The sequence below is a fragment of the Triticum aestivum genome, chromosome 5A (assembly GCF_018294505.1).
Source record: "Triticum aestivum cultivar Chinese Spring chromosome 5A, IWGSC CS RefSeq v2.1, whole genome shotgun sequence".
Taxonomy (NCBI): domain Eukaryota; kingdom Viridiplantae; phylum Streptophyta; class Magnoliopsida; order Poales; family Poaceae; genus Triticum; species Triticum aestivum.
The window spans coordinates 191,821,925-191,849,352 of NC_057806.1; positions in this window are offsets into that span (position 1 = coordinate 191,821,925).

Sequence of the window (27,428 nt, forward strand, 5' to 3'; positions counted from 1 at the left end):
GGTTATTATTGTTGACATCACCCTTGAGGTGAATACATTGGAAGGCAAAATTATAAGCCCCTATCTTTCTATGTGTCCGGTTGAAACATTTTGCTCATGTCTATGTGGTGAGTGTTAGCAATCATACAAGAATATATGATGGTTGAGTATGTGGAGCTCTTACTTTGACTCTGTTGAATAAGTTGAATTGCAATTGCTTGGTGACTGAGAACATAGGTGGTTGAGTTTCAGGAGAATTCATTGTTTGAACCTTAACATGTGAATTGTTTGCTACTATTGAGAAGTTTTGTAAGAAAGAATTGATGTTATGATGGTAGGAAAAGTGATTGAAATTATCATTGCTCAAACTTATGCACTCTGCTAGCATTCACACTTCATAAATTATTTCTTTTATCATTTACCTACTCGCGGACGAGTAGGAATTAAGCTTGGGGATGCTGATACATCTCCAACGTATCTATATTTTATGAAATATTCAGGCCATGTTTACAACAATTTTATATGGTTTTGGTATGATTTGCATGGAACTAGCCCGGACTGACGCTGTTTTCAGCAAAACTACCGTGGTGTTGTTTTTTGCGCAGAAATAAAAGTTCTCCAAATGAGCTAAAACTTTTGACGATTTTTTTGGAACAAAAGAGACCCCCGAATCTTCGTGGGAGGGCCAGAAGAGACATGAGGAGGGAACAACCCACCAAGGCTTTCCCCCGTGGGTTGTGCTCACCTTGAGGCCCATCTTCGCGTGAAACTGACGCCAAAAAATCCCATAAATAGAGAAACCATCAGGGATAACCCTAGATCAAAAGTTACGCTACCGCAAGGCTCTATAGCCACCGAAAACCAACCTTGACCCCGTTCCGGCACTCTGCCAGAGGAGGAAATCATCTCCGGTGGCCATCTTCATCATCCCGGCGGCGAACACGATGAGGAGGGAGTAGTCCACCCTCCGGGCTAAGGGTTTGTACCAGTAGCTATGTGTATAATCTCTCTCTCTCTCGCGTGTTCTTGAGATGTCACGATCTTGATGTATCACAGTCTTTGTTAATATAGTCGGAACATATGGTGTTTTCCCCTCTCTATCTTGCTGTGATGAATTGAGTTTTTCCCTTTGAGATTTCATTGTTATCAGATTGAATACTTTCATGGATTTGAGAACACTTGGTATATGTCTTGCAATTGAATACTCATGGTGACAATGGAGTATTGTATTGATTCACTTGATATATGTTTTGGCACTCAACTCGTGGATTCCCGAGGTGACATTAGGGTAATCTATGCATAAGGGTTGATGCATGGTCTTATATTTGTATCTCCGGTAGAAATCTTGGGGCACTCTTTGAGGTTTTTTGTGTTCGATTGAATATTATGAATCTTAATTTTCTTTGGTGTTATTTTAGTATGAACTCTTGGTGATATCGATCAGAAAAAATAGCTTCGTGTTATTTTAGTACGAACTCTAGGATAGATTGATAGGAAAAAATAGCTTTGAGGTGGTTTCCTACCCTAGAAACAATTTCGTCTTATGTTCTCCGCTAGATAGGAACTTTGGAGTGATTCTTCGTTGCGCGTTGAGGGGTGGTTATATGATCCAATTATATTAGCATTGTTGAGAGGTTGCACTAGTGGAAGTACGGACCCTAGGCCTCATTTTCAAGCATCGCAATACCCTTTTGTGTCCGTTTACTATTTGCTACCTTGTTGTTTTTATTTATTCAGATTATAAAAATATGTTTCTACCATCAATATTACACTTTTATCACCATCTCTTCGCCGAACTAGTGCACCTATACAATTTGCCATTGTATTGGGTGTGTTGGGGACACAAGAGATTTCTTTTATTTGGTTGCGGAGTCGTTTGAGAGAGACCATCTTCATCCTACACCTCTCATGGATTGATAAACCTTAGGTCATCCACTTGAGGGAAAATTTCTACTGTCCTACAAAACTCTGTGCTTGGAGGCCCAACACGTGTCTACAAGAATAAAGTTGTGTAGTAGACATCATGTGTCCACAGAACCAAGGCCGATGCCCCCCCGGCCATGCCACGCGCATGATCTGAGTCGTGCGTTCTGATTGGCTGGAACCCAAACCCCACAGATTGTACGTCTGCATCGTTGGATGCTCCTTGATCGAACGGCAACCCTCATCCCTTTCGATAGATGTAACATCCCAAATTTTCAATTTGGAATGTTTTGCACTTATTAGCGAAGCATGTATGCATTTGTTTGAATTGAGTGATATTTGGAAAAATTTCAGAGGCATTCGGGTATTATTTGATTTTGGATTCAACTTGGCATTTGAATTTCATTTCAAAAATCCCTCACAAATACTTGTTCAAAAGTATGAGAGGAGCTAAAATGACACTCCAAAAATGTCAGAAGAAAATAATGCCAAAAGTTTGAATTTAAATTAGGATTTATTTGGAATTTCCAAAAACAATGTTTTTTTATAAAGTTTTGTTTCGCCTCTGAAAAATAGTTCATCTTTTAGAGTTTATTTTTCTGAATATATTTATATATATATGTACTATATAAAAATATATTTTTATTTATATCTTCTATTTTTCTTCTCGGTCTAATTCAAAAAAAAAGAAACCCTAGGCAGCGCCGAGCCGCAGCCCACTAGCACCGAGGCTCCCGACCGGTCTCCCGACCCAGATCCCTCTTCTGACCGGTCTCCCGACCCAGATCCCTCTCTCTCTCTCCCACACTAACCCACCGGCCCCACCCTATCCCTAACCCCTCGCCCACGCCTCGCTCAACCCCGAGTCGGAGCGCGACCAGAGCACCGCCGAGGTTTCGATCATTGTGGGATCACGCTCCCGCTTCGCCCCATCCCCCAAGAAGATCCCCTATAAGACCCCCTTGCTCTCCTCGCTCGAACCCCCTAAAACCCTACTCTACAACCCACCATAGCACCCGCCATCCCCGAACCGATCTTGTTGCCGCCGCAATAGTTCACTGCCCATCCAGCCTCCGATTAGGAACCCCCGCCTCCAAACTCTGCCGGCCAAACCCCCTCATTGGTCCGCAACCCTCTGACATCTTTTGGTCGCCTAGGAACGACTGAAGCCACCGCCACGAGCATCGCCACCCGCTGTCAGAGTTGCAGGTCACGAGGACCCCCGCCGAGCTTGTTCCACTCGCCTCCGTCGTCCTCGACCACCACTCAGACCACCCCGACTCCGCCTCGTCGAGCCGCACCCTCCTGACGTCTCCACCGCCACCTAGGACCACCGGAGCACCCCGCTGCCTGACGCTCGAGTTGCCGCCATCGTCTCCATCCATCGCCGCCATCATTGTAAGCCCGCACATCCCCTCGCCGACCGATCTGCAACCTAGAGTCTATATTAGATCCCGAAGGGGTCTGGTTTTATTTTTTTTATCGGTTTTAGTTACGGTTGATTACGGTTTACATTGGTTTATTTATTTTCGTGTTTTAGTTAGACCGGTTAGCTCAGTTTTCTTTTGGTTATTCACACCCGCAGATTTTTGTTAAGTTGAGCCCGAGCGCTGTATAGCTTCAGATTGCACCCGCAGATTTCTGTTAAGCTGAGATGGTTTTCTTTTAGTTATTTTCTCTTTAGTTTTATTTACGTCTCTATTTTAAAACATAAAGTTTCAGTTTTGTAAAATCTATATATTTTAGGTTATTAAATATATTTAGTTTATTCTTTTTTCTCTAGTTTGAAAATTTCCTAAAGTTTATGTATAAAATAGTTTCTACCATGTTTTAGTTTTTAAAAATTCTTTTATATAAGTTTTACTCAGATTAGTATTTCTGCTATAAAATGAACTAGGATTAATGTTTTTAGTGATTCTTTTTGCACTACTTTGTTTTGACCTTCCCTAGAAGTGGGATTAATTTGGGTATTTATAAATTTTATGAAAATTAGTTTTACATGAAAACAAACCTGTTTTGGTTTATTTCACTTTGTCGTTGCTTTCTGTTGTTTTAATTACTTTAAAATATATTTCCACCTCCGTTGTATTCTATTTCAAATTTGTTTCTGTAGTTTTAGACGGTGAACTTTTATTTACAGAAAAACAAAATGTTTGATTTTATTTTCTTGCTAGTTCTTGGCTTGGAGTTCAATTGGTTGATTGTCAATGTGTGAAGTATGATAGCTTTCTATTATGTTACTATGTTGGTATAGTTGTATGCTTTTGTATTTATTGTTTGCTTCGAATAGAATTTCCGGAGTGCGAAGCTTGCTATCACGAGTCACTAGCGTTCGAAGACCATCATCCAGGAAAGTCTTGATCATGAAATTATTTACCTATGTTTTATTGCATTAGTAGTATTCCTCCCCACCATGCATGTAGTAGGAGAAATTGAATAAGTCTTGAGTAGTATCATGTGGTAGGTTGACCCAAAATCCCTTTGTTACATTGCCCGGGACGATGTAGTTTATTTTGCTATGCTCGTAGACGGGGTTGGTTAAGCGATTCAAAAGGGAGATCTGAGAGTCAAGATGATGACAACACCATGACTTCAAGCTCAAGATGGACTTCAAATTCACTACTGGGTGGAGGACGGTTGACGGGCACCCTGGAGCAACCAGCGGATGGCCGGGATGCATGGAGAAGCGCCATGACATCTTGCGGAAAGCTTCACCCAGCCACGAAGAGATGGATGGATACCCCTTGACTGGAAGCTTCCCTGTGCATCCGAAAACATTATGGGCTCTGGCTTGGTCGACCCTAGGCATGACTCTGGCCGGACGATGCTACAAGATGTAGAAGAACGGTAGGATTGGATGGGCACCGGCACTGGCCCAGAGGAACTCTAAGGAAGACCCTGTTTCGTTCGTCCCGTCTTCAAACACTAGGTAGAGCATGGACATAAAGGAGGGAACGATTCTTGTGGTTAAAGTGTACAAGACTCTACAAAGTACAAACCTAATCGATTAGCCGTGTCCCCAGTTATGGACAACCGAGCCTCTAGAATTGGAGTATTTCAGAAATCTCAACACCGAACATAATTAATTAATTGATGGGTTATTAATGATTTCGGGTATGAGACACTGGTTGGCGGAACCATATCAATGACAACCAATATTTTGTAGTAATTGCAAGCAAGTCATTTTTGTTGTAGAAAAAAATTGGCTTTTTTGCAAAAACTGAAACTTAGAGCCCCACAGCCAAATTGCATATAGTGTTAGAATTATTATTGTTGTTCTCTCTATGACTTGCCAGCATATTCAAAATGCGGACCTACATGGCTGCAACGTCTCATGTTGCATAGGAGTTATCCGACCAAGAGTGAGGCTACGATCTACGGTTGGTGATTTCCCTATGGAGTCGGATGGACTCGCTTATGGTCTATGCTTCCGCAACATTTAGTTTTCTCATGAGTTGGCCTTCGGCCGAATTTATTCTATTGTAATAAAGACTCTATATGAGAATCGCGTAATAAATGAGGTGTGATTGAACTTTGAATTTTTCATCAATGTATTGTGTGTGCCAGCATGATCTTGGGATGGTACTGATACACAAATACTTGACCGATTTTGGGTCGGGTTGCTACAGAGATGGTATAGGAAGAAATTATTTTACGTCCTTATTTTATGTAATTCTCCCCTATTCATTTCTGACTTCCCTCCATTTTCAACATTCTAGATGGCCGTCGAGTTCACCCCAGTTCTGCTACCGGAGTTTTGCCAGCCGGATGAGACGATGACTTTCTGCAAGAAGCTAGTTTGGATCGTGAAGAAGTTGAAGATTGCTCTGCCCTCTATCATCGGGAAGCCTACCAATGCACTTCCGATGGGTACCCGCTATAGGATTGAGGTGCACATTCCAGGGAGGACCTTCGGAGGATATTCAGAGCCCATTGACTTTGAGTTTACTGCTTTCACTTGGATCCTCGGAAGGGACATGGCGATTCATCGTGCATTTGTACATCTACAACAAGAATACAGGGTCGAGCTCGACCATCAGACCTCGCCATGATTTCTCGTAGAGCTAGGAATGGAGATATCATCCGTACCGTGGAGGACGAGTCCATTCTTTCATATGTCCAAGACTTGGAGAGTCACATCAGGAACCAAGAAATCCAGACGCGCCAAAGCTCCAAGGTATTGAGGAGGATGTTGTTCCGCAAACTATAATTGGAGGAGACAACACACACGGACTTCCTTGCACATGAAGAAGTTAAGGATTTGATGGACAAAATCGAGGACCTAGAGAAATATGTTGCCACATTGGAGGAAAAGATGGACCAGGGAGAAGACCTCTTCCCAAGCGGAGATGATGGACCCCTCGTGAGCAATGACCGGGATTATGAAGAGAGTTCCACCGAAGGATGCAGCAAGAGGATGCGCGGCACCAGAGGACACCGCACCAGAGGACGCCGCACCGGAGTACGCAAGGATAGTTGTTGAAGAACATTTACTCGACCACCATGTTTTATTTTTATTTTTTGTCGATAAGTTAGGCCGTTATTTTCGATTAGTCATGAAATTTTGTAATCCGAGATTGAACCTTGTTTGAGATGAATGAATAAATGATTGGTGTGATAATGTTTGTGCATTCATTTGGGTAGTGCTATTTTCTCTTTAGACCCTTGTTCTATTCGAATTTCTCATCCACTCAAAAACACTAGATGCCTCCAAGATGTGACCCCAGTTTCACTTTCCTGCCGGATCTCACCTAGATGATCTAGCAGCAGAATGCCTTGATGCAGATGCTCATCCAGAACCAAGGCAACAACAACAACAACAACCCACCGCCACCACCCCCTATCGACAACCTGACCCGTTCCTAAGGCTGAATCCGTCGGTGTTCTCTAGCAGCACCGAGCCGATTTGTAGCTGATGATTGGCTCCGCAAGATTGGAAGGAGAGCTAGCAACTGCTGGATGCACATATGCGTTTTGACGCACATCAACAGGATTGACCCGCAGTCTCTTGGTGGGATAACTACACCATCACCTATCGCATCGCCACCATCATGTGGGATCAATTTCTGCAGGCCTTCTGCACCGCTCATGTCTCAGCTGGAGCCATGAGTTTGAAGAAGCATGAGTTTCGCAACTTACGTCAGGGGAATCGTACTCTGGGGCAGTACGTGGATGAGTTCAGCCAGTTAGCTCGGTTTGCCCTGGGTGATGTGGCCACAGATGCCGCAAAACAGGAGAAGTTCTTCGAAGGACTGAATGATGAGCTGGGAATGTAGCTTATGGTGGCCACCTTCAATAACTACCAGGAGCTGGGAGACAAGGCCATCATCCTTGAAGGAAAGCAAAAACAGATTGATAGCCGCAAGAGGAAGTATAGTCAGGGGAAGTACAACTCGGGAGGCAATGGAAACCAGCACCATCCCGCTCCGGCTCAGAAGAATCTGAGTCATATCACCTTTTTCAAGTGCTAGAAGACAGGACACTATTCCATCGATTATCCGAAGGCCAAGCGAGGAAATGGAAACGACAATGGAAATGGAAGCTCATAAACCAAGAAGCCCAATCCTTTTCCTCATGCTCAGGTGAAGCACATCGATGTGGAGGACGTCTATGATCAGCCAGACACAGTGGTTGGTAAGTTTTTATTAAATTCACGTCCAGTATTGGTACTGTTTGATTCTAGTGCAACGCATTCATTCATATCAAGCGTAGTTGTGGAAAAGTACGGGTTTCCCCCTAGAACCCTTAGAACCCCTCTTCAGGTCACTTCCCCAGGAGGAGAGATGACGGCAGGCTTAGGCTGTCATTCGGCCCTCGGCATCAAAAATCATGATTTTCCCACTGACCTCATAGTATTGGAATCCCTGGGATTGGACGTGATTTCAGGCATGGACTGGTTGATGAAGTTTGAAGGAAACATCGACTGTGCCCACAAGACGATTTTGCTCACCACCCGAGAGTAGAAGAGGATCAAGTACGTATCCAGACGCACACCGATGAAGAATCAGGTGAATTCCTTCACGTGAGTTGTACAGGAGGAAGTACCAGTTGTACAAGATTTTCCTGATGTATTTCCGGAGGAATTACCAGGAATGCCACCGGGCAAAGATATTGAATTTCTGATTGAGTTATTGCCCGACACAGCCCCAATATCCAAGAGATCTTATCGGATGCCCCCGAATGATTTGGAAGATATCAAGAAACAAATTAATGAGCTATAGGAGAAGGGATATATTCGGCCAAGCTCATCACTTTGTGGAGCCCCGGTTCTTTTGGTACAGAAGAAGGATGGAACCCTGAGAAGGGTTGTGGACTATCATTTGTTGAACGATGTGACCATCAAGAATAAGTACCCTCTGCCGATGATTAATGATTTATTTGATCAGCTAGTTGGAGCCAAAGTATTATCTAAGATCGATCTTCGATCAGGGTATCATCAGTTGAAGATTCATGAATAGGATATACCCAAAATATCCTTCACCACAAGGTATGGTTTTTATGAGTATACTGTCATGTCATTCGGATTGAGTAACTCCCCTGCATATTTTATGAGCATAATGAACAAGGTATTTATGGAATATCTGGACAAGTTTGTCGTGGTGTTCATCGACGACATATTGGTTTTCTCCAAGAGCGAGGAAGAGCATAAGAAACATTTGCGTCTAGTTCTGGAGAAACTCCATGAACATCAGTTATATGCCAAGTTCAACAAATGTGAATTTTGGCTGAAGGAAGTCGGATTCCTCGGACATGTTATTTCAGGAGAAGTAATAGTAGTTGACCCCACCAAGGTTGAATCTGTCACCAAATGACAGTCCCCCACCTCAGTCAAGGAGATATGTAGTTTTCTCGGACTTGCAGGATATTATCGGAGATTTATTGAGAATTTCTCCAAGATTGCAAAACCCATGACCGATTTGTTGAAGAAAGAAACCAAGTACATTCGGACCGAGGATTGTGAAGCCAGTTTTCAGGAGCTGAAGAAACGTCTGGTTAGAGCCCAGTGCTCATTTTGCCGGACATACACAAGGATTACCATGTATATTGTGATGCTTCTCGGCAAGGACTCGAAGGAGTGCTCATGCAGGAAGGAAAATTTGTAGCTTATACCTCCAGACAGGTATGACCTCATGAGATGAATAAAGCCATAGACGATTTGGAGTTAGCTGTCGTAGTGCACGCACTCAAGACCTGGAGACATTTCCTTGTCGGAAATAGTTTCGATGTTTACACGGATCATAAGAGCTTGAAGTATATTTTCACGCAGAAAGAGTTGAACCTCAGGCAGAGGAGATGTCTAGAGTTGATCAAGGACTATGACATGAGATTGAATTATCACCGAGGGAAGGAAAATGTTGTAGCAGATGCCTTGATCCGTAAAACCTATGTGAACACCTCATGTCGGTGTCAAAACCGGCGAATCTCCGGTAGGGGGTCCCGAACTGTGTGTATAGGATCGATGGTAATAGGAGATGGGGGACACAATGTTTACCCAAGTTTGGGCCCTCTCTATGGAGGTAAAACCCTACGTCCTGCTTGATTGATATTGATGAATATGAGTGTTACAAGAGTTGATCTACCACGAGATCGTAATGGCTAAACCCTAGAAGTCTAGCCTACGTGGGTATGGTAACGAGTATATGTGGTGTCCTTTCCAAACTATCCCCTTCAGTTTATATAGACACCGAGGGGATCTAGGGTTTAAATTGAGTCGGTTACATAAGAAGGAATCTTCGGTTGCCAAGCTTGCCTTCCATGCCAAGTAGAGTCCAATCCGGACACGGTACACTCTTCGGCCTTCACGTCTTCACAGCCCATCACTCCAGCCAATAGATGACAGGCAGGACACCCGAGGACCCCTTAGTCCAGGACTCCCTCACTAGCCCCTGAACCTGGCTTTCAATGACGAGGAGTCCAGTGTGCAGATTGTCTTCGGAATTGCAAGGTGGGTTCCCCTTTTCTCCGAACTCCCAGATAGTCTTTGGATGCAATGATTGTATCCTGACCTGTTACACACACCATACACAACAACAGAGAGAATATAATATTTGCACGAATCTAATCTGTTGACAGTTTTTTTCCAACACGTCATAGCGTCTGTCTGGTTATAATTTTGAACTGTTTTTCTTCTGCCATTCCACGCTTCAAGACGTGGTTGCTATTGGCACGTCTTGTCAAAACAGAGATCGTGTCCCCTTATTGCGGTATTCTCATCAATGCAGGCATGGGTAACTCAACCGAGCCGTTTATACAGCCCTAGGAAACAGGCGAATCCTAAGGCGAGTGAGGAGGCGTTTTAATATTTGCTTCCTTTATAAGGGGATAAGGATTCACCCTTCCTCTCCTCACGCACTCTCTCCGTCTCCGCCTTTCCGATCTCAAGCTCCAGCGCCTGAGTTCTTATCTCCTTTCCACTCAAGCAACCATGTCCGGATCTGGTGGTCAGGGCAAGTGGATAGTCTCCTCCGTCAAGGAGGAGGACATTACTAAGCTCCGGGCGGCCGGATATTTGGCGAAAGAGATCGCGCATCGCCAGCCAGCCGAGGACAAGTGGTCCCCACGCCGGAGCCCACAGAGATGGTAGTATTCATCCCCCATTTCTTCCGTGGGCTAGGGTTTCCACTCCACCCTTTCGTCCGCGGGCTGATGTACTACTACGGGATATATTTCCATGATCTATCCCTGAATTCTTTCGTCAACATCTCAGCGTTTATCGTCATGTGCGAGGCGTTCCTCCGCATCCATCCCCTCTTCGGGCTATGGCTCAAAATCTTCAACATGAAGCCGAAGGTGGTGGAGGGACAGCATGCAGAGTGCGGAGGGGCCATGGTTAGCAAGCTATCCAATGTCTCATGGCCCAATGGAACCTTTGTGGAGACAGTAAAGGAGTGGCAGAAGCAGTGGTTCTATATTATAGAACCTCGCAGCACCACCTGGGTCGTAGCTGCTGAATGCCGCTCTAGCGCTCCCATGCGACTCACCTCCTGGGTCGAGAAGAGTCCGGACTTGTGTGCACCTAACGAGCTGATAGCGCTGCAGACACGCGTTCAAAGTATGGTGACGAAGGACATCAAGTTTGTTGACGTTATCTAGGTAATGCTAATCCGCTGGATTCTTCCGTGCCAGTGCCGCAACCGCCCTTTATGGGAATTCAATTTGAAGAAGAACCATACCGTAGAAAGGCTCTTCGATACTTCTCACGAAGGGGCCTGGAAGTTGCTCTTTAAGGGCAACGAGAAGCCACTAGCCACGGACTCAGACTGTGGTCACAATTGTAACCGCCCCACCACCGAGGTATGTTACTTTTGATGTACTCCCAACTTAAATGTTTCGAGGATGATGTCTGAGATTTTAGTATTGCTTCCTCAGGACTGGGTGGACAGGGCGAAACGGATCCAGTGTCTGGCTACGCTGCCCGAAGAACCAGTCATCCCGCGCCTGGCGAGGATGCTGGTGCCGGTGCCATATACGGCGCCGGAAAAGAAGGCCAAGAGTGGCCCCCGTCGCAAGGGCACTTCAAACGCGACGTCCGAAGATGACGAGGCCCATTCCTTTGTCCCTGAGGAAAATGACGAGGAAGAGGAGGAGGGAAACAACCCTCCTCCCAAGGAGAGGAAGAAGAAGAGGGTGGCATCGGCACATCTAGAGGTGAAAGCGCCCAAAAACGGGAAGGGCGCCCCAGCGGTCAACACCGCGTGGGACGCTGACAGTAGTAGTCCGGAACGCCACCCCGGTACTAGGCCCTAGGCCGCATCATAAGTAACATGGCTTATTCATATGCATATCAGCCCTTTCTTTTTATTATTCTAACATGGTTAATCCACAATATTGCAGTCCGACCCGTGACCTTATCCAGTGATCCTCATCTGGAGGTTCACTGGCTCCACTGGAGGTGGCGAGCATGTTGCCACCGTCTGCTTACTCCCCCGGGGCCAGGGACGACACCGAAGTGTTATCCCGGAGGACCGCTCCAAGGGGAGGAGACCAGGACGTTGTCCGGGAGGCGCCACAAGGTGGGACCTCCACTGCCGGACACACGGGGGAGTCAATCCGCATGGAGACTGGCAAAGAGGGTTGTATCCAGTTCGGCCCTCAGCCGAATACGATTATGGAGACCAATATGGCTCTGGAGTCGGGCGAACAGCCCCCTTTGAAGGAGGGGGTGCGTCGCCACCACCGGTGGCTCCTGTCCATCCAGGAGCGCCAGATGACCTGATGGGGGCACTACAAAGCACCTCCGTCGTCGACACGCACCGTATCCTTATGGGTGCGGTGATTGAGAAGGTTCGGTCTGCCAAGAGCGGACTGAATGAAGCCTCCAGCAGCCTGTTAACAGGTTTCGAGGTAAGAAAGAGAAAAAATACCGTATAGTCCATAGCCCCTAGGACGCTATCCGGTGTTCGGCGAGGAGGACCGGACAGGGGATCAGTCCTTAATTATAAGAGGCTGACTGAATATGTATTGATAAGCAGGCGTCCCTGTTGGCCGCGACCTCGCATGCTGCCGAGGTCTACGAGCTGAAGCGGAGGCTGGAGCAGACCGAGAACGAGCTCGGCGAGGTTAAGGTTCGGCTCCATGAGAAGAAAGGTGAGGAACGACTTGCTATATGTTCAGGAAAGGATAAGCGCTGTATATTGACATCGGTATTGTGATATGTGCAGAAGTCACGACCGAGGTCGAGGCCCTGAGGATGGCCCTGGGTGAGGCCGAGGAGCAGGCTGTCCAGCAGTAGACCGCCTGTAAGAAGCTAAATGCTTGGGTCAAAGAAGTCCACTAGGAGCTCCAGGATGCAGTGAAAAAATGCGAGGCCTTGGAGCATGATGCGTCGGTTCGAGGGACCGAACTCGCCAAGGCTCGTCAAAGCACCAAGACCGAACGTAATGAGGCCCAGGCCGCCCTCCAGGAGAACCAGGAGGCCAAGAAGATCACGGCGGGTAAGGCATTTAAGATGCAAAGCCAGTATGCGGAGAAGCAGTACCTTTTACTAACCCGGGTTCGGAGTTCCCCAGGTGCTTTTGCGGATTTCCCACGCAGTGTATCAGACGCCGTGGAGTTCTATCGAGCCGAAGGAGGGGGCTCTAATGAGAGACTCTTCTGGTTGCAGTATGCGGCGCCAGAGCATCCCGTATCCTTCACCGTTCAGCTGAAACAGCTGGTGGAGCTGCATAGGGTGGCCGAACTAGCCGTTAAGGATTTGATAATCCGATTGTGGCCAGCCGAAGCTATGCCTTGTAGCTACTTTGGAATCATGAGGCGGATGGTGAACGCCTGTCCTTGGCTAGACGTTATCAAGTGCTCCATCTGTATTGAAGGTGCCCGTATGGCTTTCGCTCGCTGCAAGATGTGGTGGGCGAAGATGAACGCTGTTGAAGTTGCCAGCGGGCTGCCGGAGGGCAAGGAGTAGCGCAAACCCGAGCGATATTTCGAGGATGCCGTAGAAGGGTCTCGACTTGTGGCGGCGCTATGCTCACGGGAAATTGTATTTGAATAAATGTATTCATGTTGCCTTTGTATCATGTGAACAAAGCCAGTTTTTGTGAAGTAATTTTATTATGCTTTGAATTGTTTCCTCCTGTGCGGCCGTGTTGTGTGTAATCTGAGGGTTGGTCAGTCGTCGGCTTCTTCCCTCACGTAGATAGTACGGAGGTGTTTGGGATGGAATCTAAACAATCTTCATCCAATTACATGGTCCTTTGAAGGAGTTGTTTAGCACAACAAACAAGGCAATCAGACTTTATGGCTTTAACGCCCTCACTTAGCCATATGAGTTTTATAATAAAGCGTGGGCGCAGCCCCTTGTTTAAGCCAGAGTGCTGTTAGCATCTGATCGGGAAGTGCCGATCTCTCGCGTAACATGGAAAAAATCTCCAATGATTTGTAACCCTCGAGTAGCTGACATGCTCTCGCTGCATCATGACAGTCAGTTTTCGGCTTTCTCTACTGAGGTGCTCGTCTAGTCAAAGCCAGGGCACAATCGCAGTAGTTCTCCCTCTACTACCCTAGCCGATGGAGCGGAACGTAGGGTAGCAAGCACAGGAGCCGGGCAACCCAAGTATTGACCAAAGAAATTATTCGGAGCCAATGCATATAATGCTAAATTCGGGGTGCCGAATATATATATATATATATATATATATAAGAAGTGTTCGGACTGTGCTGCCGTATTGTGGGGCGATAGGTAGCCCCTGGCGAATATAAAATGTAAAAAAGTGTCGATGCAGCAAATAGGCAGATCGAAATAAAACGAGGTAAGAAGCGAAAACCGCAGGAACTGGGCCACGAACCATTTTTATTATAACTGGATGGATACGTCAAGGCATATCTTGTACAAATGGTGCGAGAAGTATCTGGCCGTTTAACATGCCGGAATCAATAGGGCGCATCGTGCGGGTCCTGAGAAATAAGTATGAATACCATCAAGAATAACGTATAAAGGTTACCCTACACACCTGTGTTGCTTGCCTCCATTGCATTTCAGTCCTTCTAAAGGACTTGACATAAGGCGCATGGAAAAGGGTGCCTGAAACAAGAAAAAGAAGTAAAAGTATGTGTGTCCGGGATTGGCCTGGCCGAATTGTAGACCCCGGGTTATCTCGTGCCTCCGTTGATGTCCATGGAATTTTGAGTGCGTAATTGTGTACGCATGGTACGAATGCCACTACCTCATTGGGACTGGGACGAAGGCCGAATTTCTAATCGAGCGCTTGACGAGCCACGCTGTCCTGTTGCAGTGTAGTCCGGACCCTCTTGATGGTGTCCAAGAGCTCGGCAGCTAGATTATGATGCTGCTTGAGAAGGACGCTCTGTACTTCTGCTGCTAGGGCGGCGGTTTGCTCCTCTATTCGGAGGGAGCGTTCCGTATTGCCATTGACATAAGCATAGTGTGGCACTGCGTTAAATATAGAAAACGCGGTTCATCCGAGAAGTGCGTGGTAGCCGCTGCGGAAGGGGACGATATCAAAGATTAACTCTTCGCTTCGGAAGTTCTCCGGAGAACCGAAGACCACCTCCAGCGTGATTGAGCCCATACAGCGGGCCTCTACACCTGGCATGACTCCTTCAAATGTAGTCTTTGTTGGATTGATTCGTGAGGGATTGATGCGCATCTTCCATACTGTATCCTGGTACAGTAGGTTGAGGCTGCTTCCGCCATCCATCAAGACTCGTGCTAGGTGGAATCCTTCGATAGTTGGCTCCAGGACCAGTGTGGCCGAACCGCCATGGCGGATACTAGTCGGATGATCTCGTCAATCGAAGGTGATCGGAAATGACGACCACGGATTGAACTTTGGGGCTACTTGCTCTACCACGTAGACGTCCCTGAGTGCTCGTTTGCGCTCCTTTCTAGGGATGTGCATGGTGTATATCATGTTAACTGTTTTGACTTGGGGGGGATTTCTTTTGTGCCCCGGTGTTCGGATGCTGGGGCTCTTCATCCTCGTCCTTACTTTGTTATCCCTTTTCTTTGTTTTCGGCGTTTAACTTGCCAGCCTACTTGAAGACCCAACAATCCCTGTTGGTATGATTGGCTTGCTTATCCGGGGTGCCATGCATTTGGCACGGGCGGTCGAGTATGTGGTCCAGGCTGGAAGGTCATTCGTTGTTTCTTTTGTAGGGTTTCTTCCATTGGCCGGACTTGGAGCTTGCCGATGCTATTCTTGGCCTCGGTGGTGCCTCCCTCGCTGGCTGTGCTTTTTCTACGAGCCAACCAACTGTCCTCGCCTGCGCAAAAGATGTCATGAGTGCGGTAAGGGCTGCCATTGACTTCGGCTTTTCTTGTCCGAGGTGGCATGCTAGCCATTCGTCACGGATGCTGTGTTTGAAGGCTGCTAGGGCTTCGACATCCGGACAGTCAATGATCTGGTTCTTTTTGGTTAGGAACCTGGTCCAGAATTTTCTGGCTGATTCTCCGGGTTGTTGAACTATGTGGCTTAGGTCATCGGCATCTAGTGGCCGGACATAAGTTCCTTAGAAGTTCTCGAGGAAAGCCTCTCCATGTCCTCCCAGCTGCCGATGGAGTTCTCCGGCAGGCTATTTAACCAGTGCCGAGCTGGTCCTTTGAGCTTTAATGGGAGGTATTTAATGGCATGGAGGTCATCTCCTCGGGCCATGTGTATGTGAAGAATAAAATCTTCGATCCACCTGCGGGGTTGGTTGTTCCGTCGTATGATTCAATATTGGCAGGCTTGAACCCCTCGGGGAATTCATGATCCAGCACCTCGTCTGTGAAACAAAGTGGGTGTGTGGCACCTCTATAGCGGGCCGTGTCACGGCGTATCTCCGACGATAACCGTCTATGGTTATCGGTCCGGGTGTGATTAAGTTTGTCATGTCCTAATAGGTAGATGTCGTCCCGAGTATGGAAACGTCCTCGCGATCCATATATAGATCTTGTATGTCCTGCTCTACTATCCAGGGTCTGTTGGAGGTCGTACATATGACTCCGGACTCTTCCGTCCCTATTTTGGCAGGGTGGTGGGGTGGGCTGTTGTTTGGCCTTACTGCCGCTTTATCCCAACCGTAGGGTGGCCGTTCATCCGCCTTGTCCCGACCATGTTATGGTCGGTCCGCATTACGCGAGGGAGATATGTGCTTCGGCACCTCATCGAATTGAGGTAGCAATCTGCATTTCGGGTAGCTCTTGGCTGGGCATTTGAGGCCATATTCCTCGGCTGTCAGGACATCGGCCCATCTGTCGACGAGCAGGTCTTTTTTAGCTTGAAGCTGCTGTTGTTTCTTTTTCAGGCTCCTTGCCGTGGCCATGAGCTGAAGCTTAAAGCGCTCCTGCTTGAGAGGATCCTTAGGCACGATGAAATCTTCGTTGCCAAGGCTTGTCTCCTCCTCGGAGGGTGGACGATAACTATAATCCTCCGGTTCATCTTCTATGCCCTGTTCATCGGGGTTGTCTTGCCTGCTATCGTGTTCCTGTTTGGATGTAGCCCCGATAGGGTCTTCATTGTTTTCGGCGTCGCCCGGAGTAGTATTTTCTCCGGTGCCAGTGTTGCCGTCCTTTGAGCGGCGGGGCTTGGGGCGGAGTTTGGGCCGCCTGCGCTTGGACTGTGTCTCGGAGGTTTTATTCGTATCTGGCTCTTTTTTGTCGTTGCCAGGCCCTTTAGGTGTATCAACCATGTACATGTCGTACGAAGAGGTGGCCGTCCAACGTCCATTGAATGGCGGGTCTTGGCCTTGCTCCTTGTCGGCATCGTCGTCCATACCGTCGATGTCTTCAGAGCCATAGTCAAGCACGTCGATTAAGTCATCGACGGTGGCTATGAAGTGGGTGGCGGGTGGGAAGAAAAAATCCTCATCATCCATCTCTAGCTCGAACCGGACATAGCTCGGCTGTGAGTCCTTCTCCAAGGACAAATTCTATAAAGATTTTAGCACGTCACCCAAAGGCGAGTGCTAGAAAACATCAGTGGCGCTGAACTCGAAGATCGATAACCGATCTAGCTCGGTGTCTGCGGGTGTTCACAGTCCGGAACTTATAGCCGGAGACGAGTCCGAAGTTCCGTTAAAGAGAATATTGTAGGGCGTCGAGTCCATGTGCGGATCCAACACCACGGACTCTGAGGCCTCGGATGGCTCGATCTCCTTCGGCTCTAAGGTCGTTGCAGCCGCAGGAGCCATCTCCTGGGTGTGATCCGATGACAGATTTAAGTCACGTTCATCAGGATGAGTGGGAGCAATCACCGCAGGCTCAAATCCCTCAAAGATCAGGTTTCCACAGATATCCGCGACATAGTTCAAGCTACCGAATCCGACCTGATGGCCAGGGGCGTAGCTGTCGATCTGCTCCAGATGGCCAAGCGAGTTGGCCTGCAGTATGAAGCCGCCGAATACGAAGATCTGTCCGGGGAGGAAGATTCTTCCTTGGACAGCGTCATTGTTGACGATTGAAGGGGCCATTGAACCTTTTGTCGACGGCACAGTGGAACTCTCAATGAAAGCACCAATGTCGGTGTCAAAACCGGCGGATCTCGGGTAGGGGGTCCCTAACTGTGTGTCTAGGATCGATGGTAACAAGAGACAGGGGACACAATGTTTACCCAGGTTCGGGCCCTCTCTATGGAGGCAAAACCCTACGTCCTGCTTCATTGATATTGATGAATATGAGCGTTACAAGAGTTGATCTAGCATGATATCATAATGGCTAAACCATAGAAGTCTAGCCTATGTGGGTATGGTAATGACTATATGTGGTGTCCTTTCCGGACTATCCCCTTCGGTTTATATAGACATCGAGGGGATCTAGGGTTTACATGGAGTCGGTTACATAAGAAGGAATCTTTGGTTGCCAAGATTGCCTTCCATGCCAAGTAGAGTCCAATCCGGACACGGTGCAGTCTTCGGCCTTCATGTCTTCACAGCCCATCAGTCCGGCCCATAGATAACAAGCTGGACGCCCGAGGACCCCTTAGTCCAGGACTCCCTAACCTCATAGCTGGAGGATTACCTCAGGAAATAGCCAACGACCTCAGAGAGCTCCGACTGGAGATAGTGTCGAGAGGATTTGTCACTTCCTTGGATATCCAATCCACCTTGATTGAAAGAATCCAAGAAGCCCAAAAGACGGACAAGGAAGTTGTAGAGATAAAGGAAAGGATGAGTAACGGAAAAGCTAAAGGTTTTTGTGAGGATGAACACGGAACTTTATGGTTTGAGGATCGTATCTATGTGCCCAATGACCCAGAGGTCTGGAAGTTAATTCTTCAGGAGGCCCATGATTCATCGTACTCCATTCACCCAGGCAACTGATACGTCTCCAACGTATCTACAATTTTTGATTGCTCCATGCTATTATATTATCTGTTTTGGATGTTAATAGGCTTTATTTTACACGTTTATATTATTTTTGGGACTAAGCTATTAACTGGAGGCCCAGCCCAAATTGCTGTTTTTTTTGCATATTTCAGTGTTTCATAGAAAAGGAATATCAAACGGAGTCCAAACGGAATGAGACCTTCTAGAGCGTTATTTTGGAACAAATGTGATCCAGGGGACTTGGAGTGGATGTCAAGAAACAATCGAGGAGGCCACGAGGCAGGGGGGCGTGCCCTCCACCCTCGTGGGCCCCTCGTTGCTCCACCGACCTACTTCTTCTTCCTATATATATCCATAAAAACCGCAAACATCCAGGAGCACCACAAAACCGTATTTCCACCGCCGCAACCTTCTGTACCCAAGAGATCCCATCTTGGGGCCTTTTCCAGAGCTTCGCCAAAGGGGGCATTGATCATGGAGGGCCTCTACATCAACTCCATGGCCTCTCCGGTGATGTGTGAGTAGTTTACTTCAGACCTTCGGGTCCATAGCTAGTAGCTAGATGGCTTCTTCTCTCTCTTTGGATCTCAATACAAAGTTCTCCTCGATTATCCTGGATATCTATTCGATGTAATCTTCTTTTGCGGTGTGTTTGTCGAGATTCGGTGAATTGTGGGTTTATAATCAAGTCTATCTATGAACAATATTTGAATATTCTCTGAATTCTTTTATGTATGATTGGTTTATCTTTGCAAGTCTCTTCGAATTATAAGTTTGGTTTGGCCTACTAGATTGATCTTTCTTGCAATGGGACAAGTGCTTAGCTTTGGGCTCAATCTTGCGGTGCTCGATCCCAGTGCAGAAAGGGAAACGACAAGTATTGTATTGTTGCCATCGAGGATAAAAAGATGGGGTTTACATCATATTGCATGAGTTTATCCCTCTACATCATGTCATCTTGTTTAAGGCGTTACTCTATTCTTATGAACTTAATACTCTAGATGCATGTTGGATAGCGATCGATGTGTGGAGTAATAGTAATAGATGCAGGCAGGAGTCGTTCTACTTGTCATGGACGTGATGCCTATATACATGATCATACCTAGATATTCTCATAATTATTCGCTTTTCTATCAATTGCTCGACAGTAATTTGTTCATCATCGTAATACTTATGCTATCTTGAGAGAAGCCACTAGTGAAACCTATGGCCCCCGGGTCTATTCTCCATCATGTAAGTTTCCAATCTATTTTATTTTGCAATCTTTACTTTCAATATATATCATAAAAATACCAAAAATATTTATATTACTATTATTATCTCTATCAGATCTCACTCTTGCAAGTGGCCATGAAGGATTGACAACACCTTTATCACGTTGGTTGCGAGGTTCTTATTTGTTTGTGTAGGTATGAGGTGACTCGCGCGTGGTCTCCTACTGGATTGATACCTTGGTTCTCAAAAACTGAGGGAAATACTTACGCTGCTTTACTACATCACCCTTTCCTCTTCAAGGGAAAACCAACGCAGTGCTCAAGAGGTAGCAAGAAGGATTTCTGGCGCCATTGCCGGGAAGATCTACGCCAAGTCAAGAGGTACCAAGTACCCATCACAACTCTTATCCTTCGCATTACATTATTTGCCATTTGCCTCTCGTTTTCCTCTCCCCCACTTCACCCCTGCCGTTTTATTCGCCCTCTTTTCCATTCGCGCTCTCTTTCCATTCGCCTCTTTTTCCTTCCTGCCTTCTGTGCTCGTTCTTTTTGCAATATGTTGCCATCATGTCTGAAACTGGGGAGGTTATCATTGATAAGGATAATAATATGGAAAACTTTGATACTATTGATGATCCTCTTGAAAATCCTACTATTTTAAACACTAAAAAGTTTCGGATTGGTAGCGGTAATATTATTGGGAAGGGAGTTATTCAAGATTTCTTTACTTGTGCCGGTGTTTTGCCCACCATGAGTGGATCTATCCTTCATAAAACTAGTAGTCTCACGGATGCTATATCTTTGCTCAAAGTTTAACTTGAGAGACAATTTTTACATTTGCATCCTTCCATACAAATGATTTTTCTAGAATTTTCTAATATTGAGCACTCTTCTGTTAAGCGAGCAGCAACCATCTTTTTAGCTCATGAGTTCAGATTTATAATAAAAGAAGCCAATGAAATTTTTTGCACACTATAGGGTGGACGCCGGCCGTCCACCCATAGAAGCAATCTTTTTTATCAAGAAGACATTATGCATTTAAGATCCTTAGATCATATTGCTTTTAATGAAAACCTTAGAAAAAAAGGTTCCTACCGATGTTCTTGTTGATAGGATCTCTGAATTTAATGATAATTTTGCTATCCAAAATAATGGGTTGGGTTTTTCCCTTGAACAAAGGATAATGAATTTTTGCCAAAAGAATGCTTATAATGATGAATTGGTTGTGCAATACGAGGGACCAAAGGAGGAACCAATACCTCCCGAGCTTGATCTTGGGGACTTTTCTCCCATTAAATATATCCCTTTTGATTACTTTTGTTTGCCACAAAGGAAGCTAGCTGCTGAACGTAGGGAGTATGATATGAGTTTTCATGATTTACCTTATCATTACTGTGGCAACACCTAGATCTATCTTCGCTTTTATGCCTAGCTAGGGGCGTTAAGCGATAGCGCTTTTTGGGAGGCAACCCAATTTTATATTTATTCCTTGCTTTTTTCTCCTGTTTAGTAATAAATAATTTATATATCCTCTGTTTTGGTGGTGTTTCTTGTGTTTAGTTAGTGTTTGTGCCAAGCAAAACCGTTGGGAAGACTTGGGGAAAGTCTTTTTGATCTTGCTGTAAAAAATAGAATCTTTAGCACTCACGAGAATTGCTGCCATTTTTTATTGGGGAGCGGTATTTAGCTAATTATTTTTGAATATGATTAATATATAAATTGCTCACGTCCAGAAATTTATTTTAGAATTTTCGGGGTTCCAGAAGTTTGCGTTAGTTACAGATTACTACAGACTGTTCTGTTTTTGACAGATTCTGTTTTTCGTGTGTTGTTTGCTTATTTTGATGAATCTATGGCTAGTAATGGAGTTTATAAACTATAGATAAGTTGGAATACAGTGGGTTTAACATAAATATAAATAAAGAATGAGTTCATTACAGTACCTTGAAGTGGTGTTTTGTTTTCTTTCGCTAACGGAGCTCACGAGATTTTCTGTTAAGTTTTGTGTTGTGAAGTTTTCAAGTTTTTGGTAAAGATTTGATGGATTATGGAACAAGGAGTGGCAAGAGCCTAAGCTCGGGGATTCCCAAGGCACCCCAAGGTAATCCAAGGACACCAAAAAGCCTAAGCTTGGGGATGCCCCAGAAGGCATCCCCTCTTTTGTCTTCATTCATCGGTAACTTTACTTGGAGCTATATTTTTATTCACCACATGATATGTGTTTTGCTTGGAGCGTCTTGTATGATTTGAGTATTTGACTTTTAGTTTACCACAATCATCCTTGCTGTACACACATTTTGAGAGAGACACACATGAATCAGAATTTATTAGAATACTCTATGTGCTTCACTTATATCTTTTGAGCTATATAGTTTTTGCTCTAGTGCTTCACTTATATCTTTTAGAGCACGGTGGTGGTTTTATTTTATTGAAATAATTGATCTCTCATGCTTCACTTATATTATTTTGAGAGTCCTTTAGAACAACATGGCAATTTGCTTTTAGGCATTATAAAAACTTTCATATAAGTGCATTGAATACTATGAGAAGTTTGATACTTGATAATTGTTTTGAGATATGGAGATGGTGATATTAGAGTCATGCTAGTTGAGTAGTTGTGAATTTAATAAATACTTGCATTGAAGTTTGTGATTCTCATAGCATGCACGTATGGTGAACCATTATGTGATGAAGTCGGAGGATGATTTATTTATTGATTGCCTTCCTTATGAGTGGCAGTCGGGGACGAGCGATGGTCTTTCCCTACCAATCTACCCCCCTAGGAACATGCACGTAGTACTTTGTTTGAATAACTAATAGATTTTTGCAGTAAGTATGTGAGTTCTTTATGACTAATGTTGCGTCCATGGATTATACGCACCCTCACCCTTTCACCATTGCTAGCCTCTCTAGGCCCGTGCAACTTTCACTGGTACCATAAACCCACCATATACCTTTCTCAAAACAGCCACCATACCTGCCTATTATGGCATTTCCATAGCCATTCCGAGATATATTGCCATGCAACTTTCCACCATTCCATTTGTTATGACACGCTTCATCATTGTCATATTGCCATGCATGATCATGTAGTTGACATCGTATTTGTGGCAAAGCCACCGTTCATAATTTTGTCATACATGTCACTCTTGATTCATTGCACGTCCCATTACACCGCCGGAGGCATTCACATAGAGTCATATTTTTTTCTAAGTATTGAGATGTAATTCTTGAGTTGTAAGTAAAAATAACTGTGATGATCATCATTATTAGAGCACTTTCCCAATGAGGAAAGGATGATGGAGACTATGATTCCCCCACAAGTCGGGATGAGACTCCGGATGAAAACTACAAAAGAGAAAAGAGAGAAAAGAGGACCAAAAAAAGAAGGCCCAAATAAAAAAATAAAAAAATGAGAGAAAAAAGAGAGAAGGGACAATGTTACTATCCTTTTTCCACACTTGTGCTTCAAAGTAGCACCATGATATTCATGATAAAGAGTCTCCTATGTTGTCACTTTCATAAACTAGTGGGAATTTTACATTATAGTACTTGGCTTGTATATTCCAATGATGGGCTTCCTCAAATTGCCCTAGGTCTTCGTGAGCAAGCAAGTTGGATGCACACCCACTTAGTTTCTTTTTGAGCTTTCATATACTTATAGCTCTAGTGATCCGTTGCATGGCAATCCCTACTTACTCACATTGATATCTATTGATGGGCATCTCCATAGCCCGTTGATACGCCTAGTTGATGTGAGACTATCTTCTCCTTTTTTGTCTTCTCCACAACCACCATTCTATTCCACCATAGTGCTATGTCCATGGCTCAAGCTCATGTATTGCGTGAAAATTGAAAAAGTTTGAGAACATCAAAAGTATGAAACAATTTCTTGGCTTGTCATCGGGGTTGTGCATGATTTAATATTTTGTGTGATGACGATAGAGCATAGCCAGACTATATGATTTTGTAGGGATAACTTTCTTTAGCCATGTTATTTTGAGAAGACATGATTGCTTAGTTAGTATGCTTGAAATATTATTATTTCTATGTCAATATTAAACTTTTATCTTGAATCTTTCAGATCTGAACATTCATGCCACAATAAAGGAAAAATACATTGAGAAATATGTTAGGAAGTATTCCACATCAAAAATTCTATTTTTATCATTTACCTACTGGAGGACGAGCAGGACTTAAGCTTGGGGATGCTTGATACGTCTCCAACGTATCTATAATTTTTGATTGTTACATGCTATTCTATTATCTGTTTTGGATGTTAATGGGCTTTATTTTACACTTCTATATTATTTTTTGGGACTAACCTATTGTTGTTTTTTTGCTTATTTCAATGTTTCGCGGAAAAGGAATACCAAACGGAGTCCAAGCGGAATGAAACCTTCGGGAGCATTATTTTTGGAACAAACTTGATCCAAGGGACTTGGAGTGGACGTCAAGAAAGAATCGAGGAGGCCACGAGATAGGGGGCACCCTCCACCCTCGTGGGCCCCTCATTGCTCCACCGACCAACTTCTTCCTCGTATATATATATCCATATACCCCGCAAACATCGAGGAGCACCATGAAACCCTATTTCCACTGCCACAACCTTCTGTACCCAAGAGATCCCATCTTGGGGCCTTTTCCGGAGCTCCGCCGGAAGGGGAATTGATCACGGAGGGCCTTTATATCAACTCCATGGCCCCTCCGATGATGTGTGAGTAGTTTACTTCAGACCTTCGGGTCCATAGCTAGTAGCTAGATGGCTTCTTCTCTCTCTTTGGATCTCAATACAAAGTTCTCCTTGATTCTCTTGGAGATCTATTCGATGTAATCTTCTTTTGCAGTGTGTTTGTTGAGGTTCGATGAATTGTGGGTTTATGATCAAGTCTATCTATGAACAATATTTGAATCTTCTCTGAATTCTTTTATGTATGATTGGTTTATCTTTCCAAGTTTCTTCGAGTTATCAGTTTGGTTTGGCCTACTAGATTGATATTTCTTGCAATGGAAGAAGTGCTTAGCTTTGGGTTCAATCTTGCTGTGCTCGATCGCAGTGACAGAAAGGGAAACGACACGTATTGTATTGTTGCCATCGAGGATAAAAAGATGGGGCTTACATCATATTGCATGAGTTTATCCCTCTACATCATGTCATCTTGCTTAAGGCGTTACTCTATTCTTATGATCTTAATACTCTAGATGCATGCTGGATAGCGGTCGATGTGTGGAGTAATAGTAGTAGATGTAGGCAGGAGTCGGTCTACTTGTCACGGACGTGATGCCTATATACATAATCATACCTAGATATTCTCATAATTATTCGCTTTTCTATCAATTGCTCGACAGTAATTTGTTCACCCACCGTAATACTTATGCTATCTTGAGAGAAGCCACTACTGAAACATATGGCCCCCGGGTCTATTCTCCATCATATAAGTTTCAATCTATTTTATTTTGCAATCTTTACTTTCAATCTATATCATAAAAATACCAAAAATATTTATCTTACTATTATTATCTCTATCAGATCTCACTCTTGCAAGTGGCCGTGAAGGGATTGACAACCCCTTTATCGCGTTGGTTGCGAGGTTCTTATTTGTTTGTGTAGGTACGAGGTGACTCGCGCGTGGTCTCCTACTGGATTGACACCTTGGTTCTCAAAAACTAAGGGAAATACTTACGCTGCTTTACTGCATCACCCTTTCCTCTTCAAGGGAAAACCAACGCAGTGCTCAAGAGGTAGCAGCAACACCAAGATGTATCTAGATTTGAAGGAAAGTTTCTGGTGGATAGGTATGAAGAAGGATATTGCCGAGTATGTAGTAGTATGCAATGTTTGTCAGCGAGTAGTGGAGGAACATCAAAAGCCGGTAGGGTTACTTCAACCTATGCTAATACTTGAGGGGAAATAGGAAAAACTTGGAATGGATTTTATCACAGGATTACCCAGGACCCGTTCTAGTTATGATTCCATCTGTGTAGTGGTTGATTGCTTGACCAAGGTAGCTCATTTCATTCCCATGAAGACCATCAATACCAGCGCTAAGTTAGCCAAGATATACATGACCAGGATTGTATGTCTGCATTGAGTTGTGAGGAGTGTCGTGTCAGATAGAGGAACACAATTTACCTCAAAGTTTTGGAATCAGTTGCATGAAACTTTGAGTACGAGGATGGAGTTCTATACAGCTTTACATCCTTAGATAGACTATGATGAGAGCCTGTGCGCTAGACTATGGGTCTAGCTGGGATGATAATCTACCATATGCAGAGTTCTCGTACAACAATAGCTATCAGACCAGTCTGAAGATGGCCCCTTTCGAAGCTCTATATGGAAGGAGGTGCAGAACACCATTGTCGTGGGATGGTGTTGGAGACCGAAAACTTTTTGGTCCCGATCTTATCAGAGACTCCGAAGAGAAGGTCAAGCTGATTCGAGACAGACTTAAGATAGCCTAGTCGAAACAGAAGAGTTATGCTGACAGTAAACACAAGGAGATAACGTACGAAGTGGGAGATCGAGCATATCTCCGTGTGTCCCCACTGCGATGAATCAATAGGTTCGGTGTTAAAGGAAAATTAGCACCCAGGTCCTTTGGCCCATACAAAATCCTCAAACACAGAGGAGAAGTTGTATACAAGATGGAATTGCCGGAAGGATTGTCAGGAGTTCACGATGTCTTCCATGTTTCCCAGCTGAAGAAATGTCGTGCTGAGATGGCTGATATTCCTTTGAGAGACACAGTGCCCCTAGAGGCCATACACCTTGATAGTGATCTGACTTATGAGGAGAAACCCGTTAGAATTCTCGAGACTGCAAACAGAGTTACCCGCACCAAGATCATCAAGTTCTGCAAAGTTCTGTGGAGCCACAATTCCGAGGAGGAAGCCACCTGGGAACGAGAAGATAATCTCCGTCGAGCCCACCCGCACCAATTTGCTAGCCAACCCAAATCTTGAGGGCGAGATTCATCTTAAGGTTGGTAGGTTTGTAACATCCCAAATTTTCAATTTGGAATGTTTTCCAAATATTAGCTAAGCATCTATGCATTTTGTTTGAATTGAGTGATATTTGGAAAAAATCAGAGGCATTCGGGTTTTATTTGAATTCGGATTCAACTTGGCATTTGAATTTCATTTCAAAAATCCCTCACAAATACTTGTTCAAAAGTATGAGAGGAGCTAAAATGACACTCCAAAAATGTCAGAAGAAAATAATGCCAAAAGTTTGAATTTAAATTTGGATTTATTTGGAACTCCCAGAAAAATGTTTTTTACAAAGTTTTGTTTTGCCTCTGAAAAACAGTTCATCTTTTAGAGTTTGTTTTTGTGATAATTTTGATATATATATATATATGTATGTCCTATATAAAAATATTTTTTATTTATATCTTCTATTTTTTTTCTTGGTCTAATTCAAAAAAGGAAACCCCAGGCATCAGCCAGGCCAACCGGCCCAGCAAGCGCCGAGCCGCAGCCCACCAGCACCGAGGAGGCCTGCTCCACCCGCGCCGTGCCGAACCCTCTTCCGATCGGTCGCCCGAC